This window comes from Triturus cristatus, chromosome 6 (genome assembly GCF_964204655.1).
Source record: "Triturus cristatus chromosome 6, aTriCri1.1, whole genome shotgun sequence".
In the NCBI taxonomy this organism is placed as follows: Eukaryota; Metazoa; Chordata; class Amphibia; order Caudata; family Salamandridae; genus Triturus; species Triturus cristatus.
Genome location: NC_140589.1, coordinates 13,379,176 through 13,389,295, shown reverse-complemented (window position 1 = coordinate 13,389,295; position 10,120 = coordinate 13,379,176).

The window sequence follows — 10,120 nt, the reverse complement described above, 5'->3', positions numbered from 1 at the left end:
GAGAGGATTGGAGGGGCTACTTCCTGAGTTTTTAGACAAGGTTTTTCTTCCTGGATGTTTGTTTTGATTACAAAGAAAGAGGTTTCTAAAATGGAGGTTACTGATCTTAAAGGACTGGATAAGGTTTTTGTTTTGTATTATTCTAATTGGCTGCTGTGAATTTATATCGTAAAGAGAGAGAAGCATAATCCTCGCCTCTGTGTCCTTAATAGAAATGAAAATTCTTATTGCGTAAGCTAGAAATTGTTATACTTACTGAGAATGTCAGACTTCATTCTCACATGACTGAGAAAGATAATGTGAATTTACAGAAAATATGCTCTCAGTTTAGCTTATAGATCACCTTCCAAACCTCTATGGGAAAATCATGAGCAAACCGTTTTCTCTCAAAACATGATTCATGATAACCAAGCAGAAGGATTTTTCAGATGGTAAAATCACCTTAGAACACACCACAATTCCTAAAATCAGTATGGTACCATCAACAAATGATTTATATTGTAACTAAAATCTGGCATAACCCTTAATATGTTCTCCTTTTCGTGACCCTCAAAACCTACCATTCACTACAGTGCATTTTCAACGGTGTGCGGTCATGTGTATTGGTCCCAAGACAGCTGCCAGCATTGAATGAAATGAAAGTAGCAATTGTAGAGCGCATGCTCACCCGTAGGCATCGCAGCACTAACGACAGCAACTTAACACTTAGACGGACATCAAGGGAAAAGATGCGTTTTTACTTTCTTTTGAAAGATCAAGTGGTCAGCCTCTAAGCGAATGTGAGGAGGGTGATGGTTCCATAGCTTTGCCACATTATACGAGAAGAGTCGGCCCCCGCTTCGAACTCTTCTGATTTTCAGGACTGTGATCAGTCGCTTATTTTCAGATCTCAGAGCTCTATTTGGGTAGTAGGGCTGGATGAGAGAACGCATCAAACGAGAGCCTTTACCAGAGAGTGCTTTATGAGCGATGCATAAAGCCTTAAACTGAACTCGTTCTTTAATAGGGAGCCAGTGGAGGGCGGCAAGAGCAGGTTTGGCTGACATACGCCTAGGAGTATTCAGCAGCAAACGGGCTGCACAGTTCTGCACAGTCTGCAGTCTTCTGATCGTAGGAGGTGGTGCTCCAAGATATAGTGCGTTGGAATAATCCAACCGCGAAAGAATTAAAGCTTGGACCAGCTGCCTATTAGCACTAAAAGGCAATAGAGGGAGGATCTTTCTGATCAGCCTCAGCATTCCGTAGCAGCTAGCCGCAACCTTCTGAGCTTGTTCTTTAAGGTCCTGGTTACGGTCAGGCCACACACCTAGGCTCCTAAAGTGTTCTTTGGGGTTAGGGGCTGGACCCATGCAACTGGGTCAGAGATGATCTATATTCAGGGGGGCGGAGTTGCCCAGTAGCATAAGCTCAGTCTTGGCCCCGTTGAGCTTTAAGTAGGATTCTCCATCCACTTGGAAACAGCTCCAAGACAAGAGGCTAAGCCTGGTGAGGAACTGTCTTGCTGGTTGATGGAGACCACCAGCTGAGTGTCATCAGCATAAGTGACTATAGGTACCCCAAATGGCAATACGATTTCGGCCAAAGGGCCCAAACAAATATTGAATAGAGTCGGGCTTAGGGAAGATCCCTGAGGTACCCCACAGTTTAATGGCATCAGGTTTGACATGATGTCATCTTCCAAGACTGCGAAAGATCTGTCTTCCAGGAAGGACTGCAGCATTTTAATACGGTTCCAGACACTCCCACATTTCTAAGTCGTTGAATCAGTAGTTGGTGGTTCACGGTGTCATAGGCTGCGCTAAGATCGAAGAGAATAAGAGCAGCGCAGCCTCCACCATCAAGTATTCTTCTGGCTTCCTCCGTAACACTGAGAAGAGCAGTTTCCGTGCCCTGCCGTGCTCTAAATCCTGTCTGAGTAGGGTGGAGACAGTTATTGTTTTCCAAAAACGAGGAGAGGATGGAGTTCACCTACCTCTCGGCTACTTTGCCAACTCCAGGTAACAGGGAAATGGGGCGATAGTTTGCCAACTCCTCGGGATCCAAGTTGTGTTTCTTTAGGAGGGCTTTAACCATCGCTAGCTTCCATGCAGGGGGTACAATTCCTGTCCGCAAAGAGGCATTAAGTCCAGGATCACTGGGGATACCGAATTAATGACTTGTTTTAAAATTGAGGGAGGGACAGGGTCTAGAGGGGAGGCAGATTTTAAACGGCCCAAGATCCCCTTGAAAGATGTCATAGTCAGGGGAGGGAATTCTTCAAATGAACATAGTTGGATTGGATTTGTGGTAACAGACATAGGATCCATTTGAGGGACTTTGGCCCATGGAAAAGACCCTTAAATCAATTGTATTTTATTTGAAAAAAATTCTGCTAACTGGTGACATCGGAGATGAATATCCTCTGAAGTATTAGGGGGGGTGTGAGGGGTAGCGAGAGCTTTTGCAATCAGAAATATTTCACGGGGGAGTTTGCGGCAGATGTAATTGTATCTTGGTAATAAAGAGTTTGGGTGCCCTTTATTTCGGCTTTATAGAGTTTAATTGCTGCTCTATATTCAGTTTTTTTGGAGACCAGATAGTCCTTTCTCCAGCTCCTTTCTAATCTCTTACAAGATTGTTTGAGCTCCCGGAGTTTCGGGGAGTACCAGGCATTTTTATTAATTCCTACTTTTTTATAAATACGTTTTTTTGGGACAACAGACTTGAGGGATGACTCAAGCCAGTTGTTCAAATTGTCATTCGCCGTGACAGGATTCAGGTCCACCATGGGCAGGCTATCTTCAAGGATAGCGACCCAAGACTTCTAAGGAAGTTTGGACGAGGACCGGGTACGTTTTTAAATCTTTATAGCTGGAATAGTGACATCTTGTGAGGCCCATGAGACAGAGATAAGCAGATGGTCCGTCCAAGGCATGGGAATGGGGTCCCTAACCAGAAGATTATGAATATTAGAAAATATAGGGTCCAATAAATGGCCTTTGGAGTGAGTGGAACCACTCACTTTTTGGATCAATTGGAACATCCCCAGACCATCAACCAAATCTAAAGTGGATGAGGGAAGTGACACGTCAAAATGAAGATTAAGGTCTCCCAGTAGTGTGAAATTGGAGAGGGGGCCGGTCAAATTGGCGGCAATGTCCGGAAGGTCCTGACCGAAGAGGCATAAATGGCCAGGTGGGCGATAACTTTGCATGCACAACTAGAATCAGCAGGGCACTTTTGTGGGAACATTTTGTGAAGAGAAGTCAAACGGTGCCAAAGACATAGGCAAGTCAAAAAATGGTTTTTCTATGGAAACTTGGTCCTAACTATAACTGCCTACTGGCGACCGCCAGTACGTAGTTGGTAGGTAGAAAATACACACATTCCTGTACTGGGCACTGGGTCCAGCTGCACACGTAGGGCAGTATTTTTAATGGGTCAAGTGTGGAAATGCTGGATGGTACACATTTTGTGATTCCTTCTGATTCTGGAAGAATAGATCACAGAAATGCAAGAAAGATGTGCTATTTTAGTCACATTTAGAAGTTTCCAGGTCATTGTGGGTGAGAAAACTTTGAGGCATCCATGAGACGCGCCTCCCTGTACTCCCCTGGGTGTGTAGGTTTTAGAAATGCCTTAGTTTGGTAGGTTTTTCTGGGTGGCAGCCAAGCCCAGGCCCAAAAACTGCAGCTACTCCTTTTGTTCATATTGCCACATTGCGTCTTAGATTCCATCCTTTTGCGGGCATGCGCCCACCCACACAGTTGAGATACCATTTTTATCAGGAGATATGTGGGAACTTTGGGTGGCATGAACTCTGAGGCTCCCAGCAGATTCCAGTAATTTGATGGAGCCAATGTACACCCTGACAGAGGAAAAGAGAAAAGACATATATGACTGCACAACCATCTACTCCTCAGGTACGCACACATACTGGCTGAACCTGGCACGAGAGTGAGTGGAAAGTTCAAAATGTAAAGGGAGCCAGACAGCATCACCTTAGCAAGCAGGAATTATAAAATCAGTTCTTGTCAGAAAAGAGTACTGTTATATTTCAAAGAAGACTTCACTCTGGTAAGTTTAGCTGTAACCTTTATTCTCTGACCATCCGCTCTCACAGCAGTGATAAGACCAGCATGAACATTCTAAGATGAACTCCCTAGGGTCATACCATACTCTAGCGAGGAGGGGGGAGGGTGGAACATACCAACTCACAATAAGTGTACTAAGATTGTAACACATCTCCCCCTGAAGGGAATACAACAAAACATTAATTCACGAAATGTTTACAACTCTGTCTTTGCTCCATGTTTGTCCATTTTCCAAACGAACTACGCTTCTACTTGTGCTTTCCACCCTTTGAGGTACACCAAATTTGCTCATTCCAGGTTGCACCGTGCCAGGTTTTTTGACACACACCGGAGTACTAGGTTTCACCTCCACATCTTTTGCTCCATGTTTTCCATCATACCACGACTTGTATTTCTGTTGATGAGACTCCACTCTTCCCTCAATACAACATAAGTCTGGTACCACACTCTTTTCCCCACCCAACCACCTCGGATTCATTTTGGTGCTGGGTTCCCTTCCTCTGAGAAACAGAAAAGGAGATAACCCTGTGACCACATTGGGCGTGGTGTGATATGCCCAAATGGATTCTCTCAATGATTCCTCCACATTCAACCCATTGGTGATGGCTAGTTGTATGTGTTCCTTGATCATGCGATTCACCCTTTCTACCAGTCCGTTGGCTTTCGGACAATAGAGAGCAGTCCTCTCATGCTTTATATTGTGTTCCTCCAAAAACTCTTTCATTGTCTCAGAGACGAATTGCACTCCATTGTCCGTTACCAGGGTGGCTGGATGCCTTCATATACAAAAATGTTCTTAAGAAATGTGATAAGATTGTTCGTTGTGGTGGACGCTGTGAACTTAAAGTTTACCCAATGGGAAGTGTAATCCACCAAAACAAACATAAATCTCTTTTGTGGCCCCAGGATGTCCATGGGACCCACTATGTCCATGGCCAGTTTAGTCCACGGAATCATTGGCATGTTGACAGGAGCCAATGGAGCCCTGTGAATGATTTTGCTCTTGTCGCTTCTCGCATAGCTGACACACTCTTTTACCTTGTGTTCAACCTCAGAATCCATTCTGGGAAACCAAAAACAACTCCGCACTTTGTTCTTTGTGAGGCTCCTGCCCAAATGTCCTTCATGGGCCAGGTCTATAATCTTGTTCCTCAATCCTTCAGGTGGAACAATTTTTTTCCCCCCTGTGCAAGCGACCAGCTATAATCGAGAGTTCAAATCTCACCTCCCAGAAGTCTTTAACCTGTTCGGGGACTTCAGAAATCTTCTCTGGCCACCCCTTAACAATGAGGTCTTTCAACATATCCATGGCCCTATCTTCCTTCATGCCCTTGTCCCATTCGGCATCCGTAAGCGAGGGTAGATGCACTGCACATATGGGTAAATCTAGCAATTCCTCACTCTGATTACTCTTGAGAGGTAACCTTGACAGGCAATCTGCAATAACATTTTCTGGCCCTGGTAAGTACTCAATTTTGAAACAAAAGTTCTCTAACCCTAATACCCACTTACTTATCCTCGGGGACATGTTTTGTGCCTGTTTAGGAGGAAACATAAAGGTTAGGGGTTTGTGGTCCGTGTGAATGGTAAACTTTGTTCCCCACAAGAAAAATTTTAAATGGTGTACCGCCCAAAAGCAAGCCAACGCCTCCCTTTCAATGACTGAGTAGTTGCGTTCTGGCTCACTCAAGGTGCGGGATGCAAACGCTATTACTCTTTCTTCCCCTTCTCCTTTTTGGGATAACATGGCCCCCAATCCCTTGCTAGATGCGTCAGTGGTTAAAATGGTTCTCCTTTTGGGATCAAAAGATCCCAATGCTGGTGAATCCAATATGCGTTGTTTAATCAGTTCAACCATTTCACTGTGTTCTTCCTTCCACACAAATGCAGTGTTCTTCTTCAGAAGATCACGTAAACCCACACACAAATCAGCAAAGTTCCTGACAAATTTAGACATGTACTCCACCAAACCCAAGAATGATTTAAGCTCGTCCTTATTCGTTGGGTGCGGGGCATCCCTGACGGCCTGAACTAAGCTGTGCTTGGGTCTAAACCCATCTTTGGTGATGATGTGCCTCAAATAGTCCACAGACGTGACCTTAATCCTACACTTGTCTAGCTGTACCGTTAACCCTGCATCAGATAGTCTGCGACACACTGCATGGAGGGTGGCGTCGTGTACTTCCTCCGTCTCCCTATACATCAGAATGTCGTCTTGGAAACAGAGTGTTCTCAACACCCTTAAGCACCTGCTGCATTATTTTCTGAAAGACTGAGGCGAGTCCGAACGGCATTCTTACAAACATAAACGCCCCGAAAGGCGACGTGAACGCTGTCAACGGTCTCGACTCAGGGTGCAGCTCCACTTGATGGTATGCCCTGGACAGATCGATTACTGAAAAAAAACATGCCTTGCCCATGGTACTTATCTCATTTATATTGGGGAGAGGATATCTCTCCACCCAAATGTTTTCATTTAAGGAGCGAAGGTCCACACATAGGCGAATGCCTTTACCATTACCCTTAGATGCTAAAACTAAGGGCGCAAGCCATTCTGTAGCCTCAATAGGTTGTATGACACCTATTTCACATAGTTTGTCTAGCTCCATCTTGAGTGTCTCTTTCAGGTGGAAAGGTACTGACCGTGTTTTGTGAACCACCGGTTTAGCACCCTGTCTGATTTTAATTTTGTGCTGGAAATTACGTAACTTGCCTAGCTTCTCATTAAAAAGTTTGGGGAACGTAATCTGTAGACCTTCCTCATCACTAGCTCCGTCAACCATAATCACCTGATTCTCATTGTTGGGATCTAATATAATCCCCAGCTCCCTTTGATGTTGCCACCCAAGAAGATTGGCACCATGCTCTACAATGTACACATTCCCCCTTGTGGTCCTCCCTCCGAAATCAATGTGACTGTTCAACATGCCCACCAGGGGAATGGGATCTCTCGTGTACCCTTCAGGTGTGATATCAGGAGACTCTAATACTTCTCTGGACCCGCCCAGTGACTCCTCAAAATCGTGCACATTTACTAACGTGAAAGGGGAACAGGAATCTGCAAACACTTCAAGCGGGTTGTTATTGAACGGTACAATACATTTAGGGTACTTTTGTTTCCCACCCACAGCAGTACTTCTCACTTGGAAAATATACTTGGCATGAGATTCCTCACCACTACTAACCACACTCACGGTGTTGCTTATCCCTTCTCTGCACACCCTTGCTAGATGTCCTCTCCTGTTGCATTTTTTAAATAAAACACTTCTGGCTGTACAACTCGGGTTATTCGCAAGATGGTTACTGCTTCCACATCTATAACATTTTAAATTATGCATTTCTTTGTTAGCTTTAGGGACTTGAGCCTCCTTCGTGCTCCATTTGTCTGATAACTTAAACACATCCTTACTCTGCTCCTCCACCTGTACCGATGCTACTACATAGTCTCTAACTTTCATTTCTTTTACACATTTCGCAGTATGTTCAATGGATTGGGCAATCGCCACTGCATCTTTCAAGGTGGGATTTTTTGCCAACAGTTTTTCTTGAACCCTGCTATTGTTTGTGCATCTAACTAATTGGTCACGTATGAGTGAGTCATTTAAGTCCCCAAACTCACATAGCTGAGTAAGACCCCTTAGAGCTGCAATGTAGTTACTGATCGATTCACACTTCCCTTGTACTCTGCTGAAAAACTTGTGTCTCTCCAACACTACTTTGATCTTATCCCCAAAGTGTGACTCCAGTTTCATCAATGTCACATCAAATACATCAATACCATCCTCCTCCTCCAACTCAGGTTCAGGAAGGGTCTCATATACTTTGCGCCCGTGATTATGCAGAAGAATGTGCTGTTTCCTTAAGGCTGAAAACCTTTCACCTCCCATGGCAATTAAATACGATTAAAAAAACTTGGCCCAATCTTTCCAGTGAATCTCTGGATCCCCACAAAAGACGGGGGTTGACTCATGCCTGGCGTGCCCATGGTGTATGCGTGCGTAAGGTTATAACAGACAGTAAATGCGTAGCTGAACCCACTGCAAGAACGCAAACTTTAAGGTGGCCCCTAAGATGTTCCTGAAAGACTTTGAAGTGGGGTACACACGATGCACTGAATTAGCTTCCCCTTTGAGTGCTCAAGATGCCAAGGGTCACCCACCCCCAACACGGTCTAGTTCCCTGTAACACTTCCTTGTCACGTGAACTCTCCTCATAAACTCACCTCACAGAGATACAGGAGAGGTCCGGTACCACTTTTGACCAGAAGGACTTCACTGGAAACACCGCACACAAAGACAATTTGCTTGAAACTGAAAAGAACGGTCCACAGGCGGCTGAAGCGCTGGACAGGGCTGACTGGATCTTATCCCCAAAGTGTGACTCCAGTTTCATCAATGTCACATCAAATACATCAATACCATCCTCCTCCTCCAACTCAGGTTCAGGAAGGGTCTCATATACTTTGCGCCCGTGAACGCCTAGATTATGCAGAAGAATGTGCTGTTTCCTTAAGGCTTCGGGTCTGATAGCGCCGGGACACTCTGCCTGAGTAGCTGAGCGCTTAACAAAACTCCGATTAACATAACATAACATAACTGGAACTTCCCTCGTAACGGAATGGTCCTTAGAGGCTGGTGCGCCGGCTCCTCTGAGAGGAAATTGCCTCACAGGACGTCCGCTTGATCCGGAATGTAGACACTGCAGAGCACACCTCCGGGACGCGCTACTCCTCAAGCTCTCCACACCGGGAACACTTTCCTCTCACAGGCAGATTCTCGCATCACTCGTGGGTCCAGAGTACTTCACTCGTGACGCGCTGGAAGGCGGCTGGAGTGGCGTTCGACTGCGCGGAGAGCACGTTCCAATTTGAGGTAAATTAAGCGCACGCAAACTGCCACAGTGCTGCGCCTAACTGCAATTGATTCCGTGACAGCGGCGGTGAAAAGCAAATAGAAGGAATGTCCGCTTCACCAGCAAGGTGAATGCTGCAACTTCCTAACGATGCGGAAGCGAGGACAACATAGCATTTTCTTCAGAGACATTGCGGCGAAAATCAGCACCTCACACAGCTGAGACCTGGCACAAGCAAATTTATCGCTAACGGGATCCCCCAATACTCCGATGGCTCCCGTCAGAACCCAGGAGAGTCCAACTGCACTCCTCATGCGTCAACTGAATAGTTGACTCCCGACACTGTTCACACCACCCGAACGTGCCAAACGCTGACCTGGTCTACTGCTTGTCCACTGCTTCAACTTGCTCTTGCCTTTACACTCGCCTTACAGCATCCACGAAGTGCGTGTCTTTCAGTCGTTCCCGCTGTAGTCCCTTGACGTTGTGCCTCAAATTGCCTACTGCGCCGACCTTCGTAGTACAGCACCCACAGATGCATCAAATCACGACTAATGAAGACAGTTCCTGACGTAGTTCCTAAATTCACCTTCTGCCCCGAGAGAATATACAGAGGGGAGATGGCCAGCTGCCCCCTTCGCAGTTCGTCGCCAGTGTTATATTTCAAAGAAGACTTCACTCTGGTAAGTTTAGCTGTAACCTTTATTCTCTGACCATCCGCTCTCACAGCAGTGATAAGACCAGCATGAACATTCTAAGATGAACTCCCTAGGGTCATACCATACTCTAGCGAGGAGGGTGGAACATACCAACTCACAATAAGTGTACTAAGATTGTAACAAGTACGTTTACACTCACCAGGGCACCATACTCCAAATCTTTTATCTTTCCCACTGATCCACAGCTTAATTTCATCCATTACACTGTCAAAACAATGCACCCAACACAACACCAGCCAGTGTCGCTCCATAGAATGATTAGTACACAGTCAGGGCTCTAAAAATCCCCAAAATGGTACTGATCCTGCAGGTCTAGAACCATGAAAAATCTCCTCGACCTAACTGCAACCAACTTGATGTGACAAGATAACAAGATTTAAAGGTATCTTTATTGCATTCACTTAGCGAGCAATAAAATTGCCTTTAAATCTTATCTTGTCACATTTGCTCAGTTTTCAGAGACAGAGGACAAAAGTC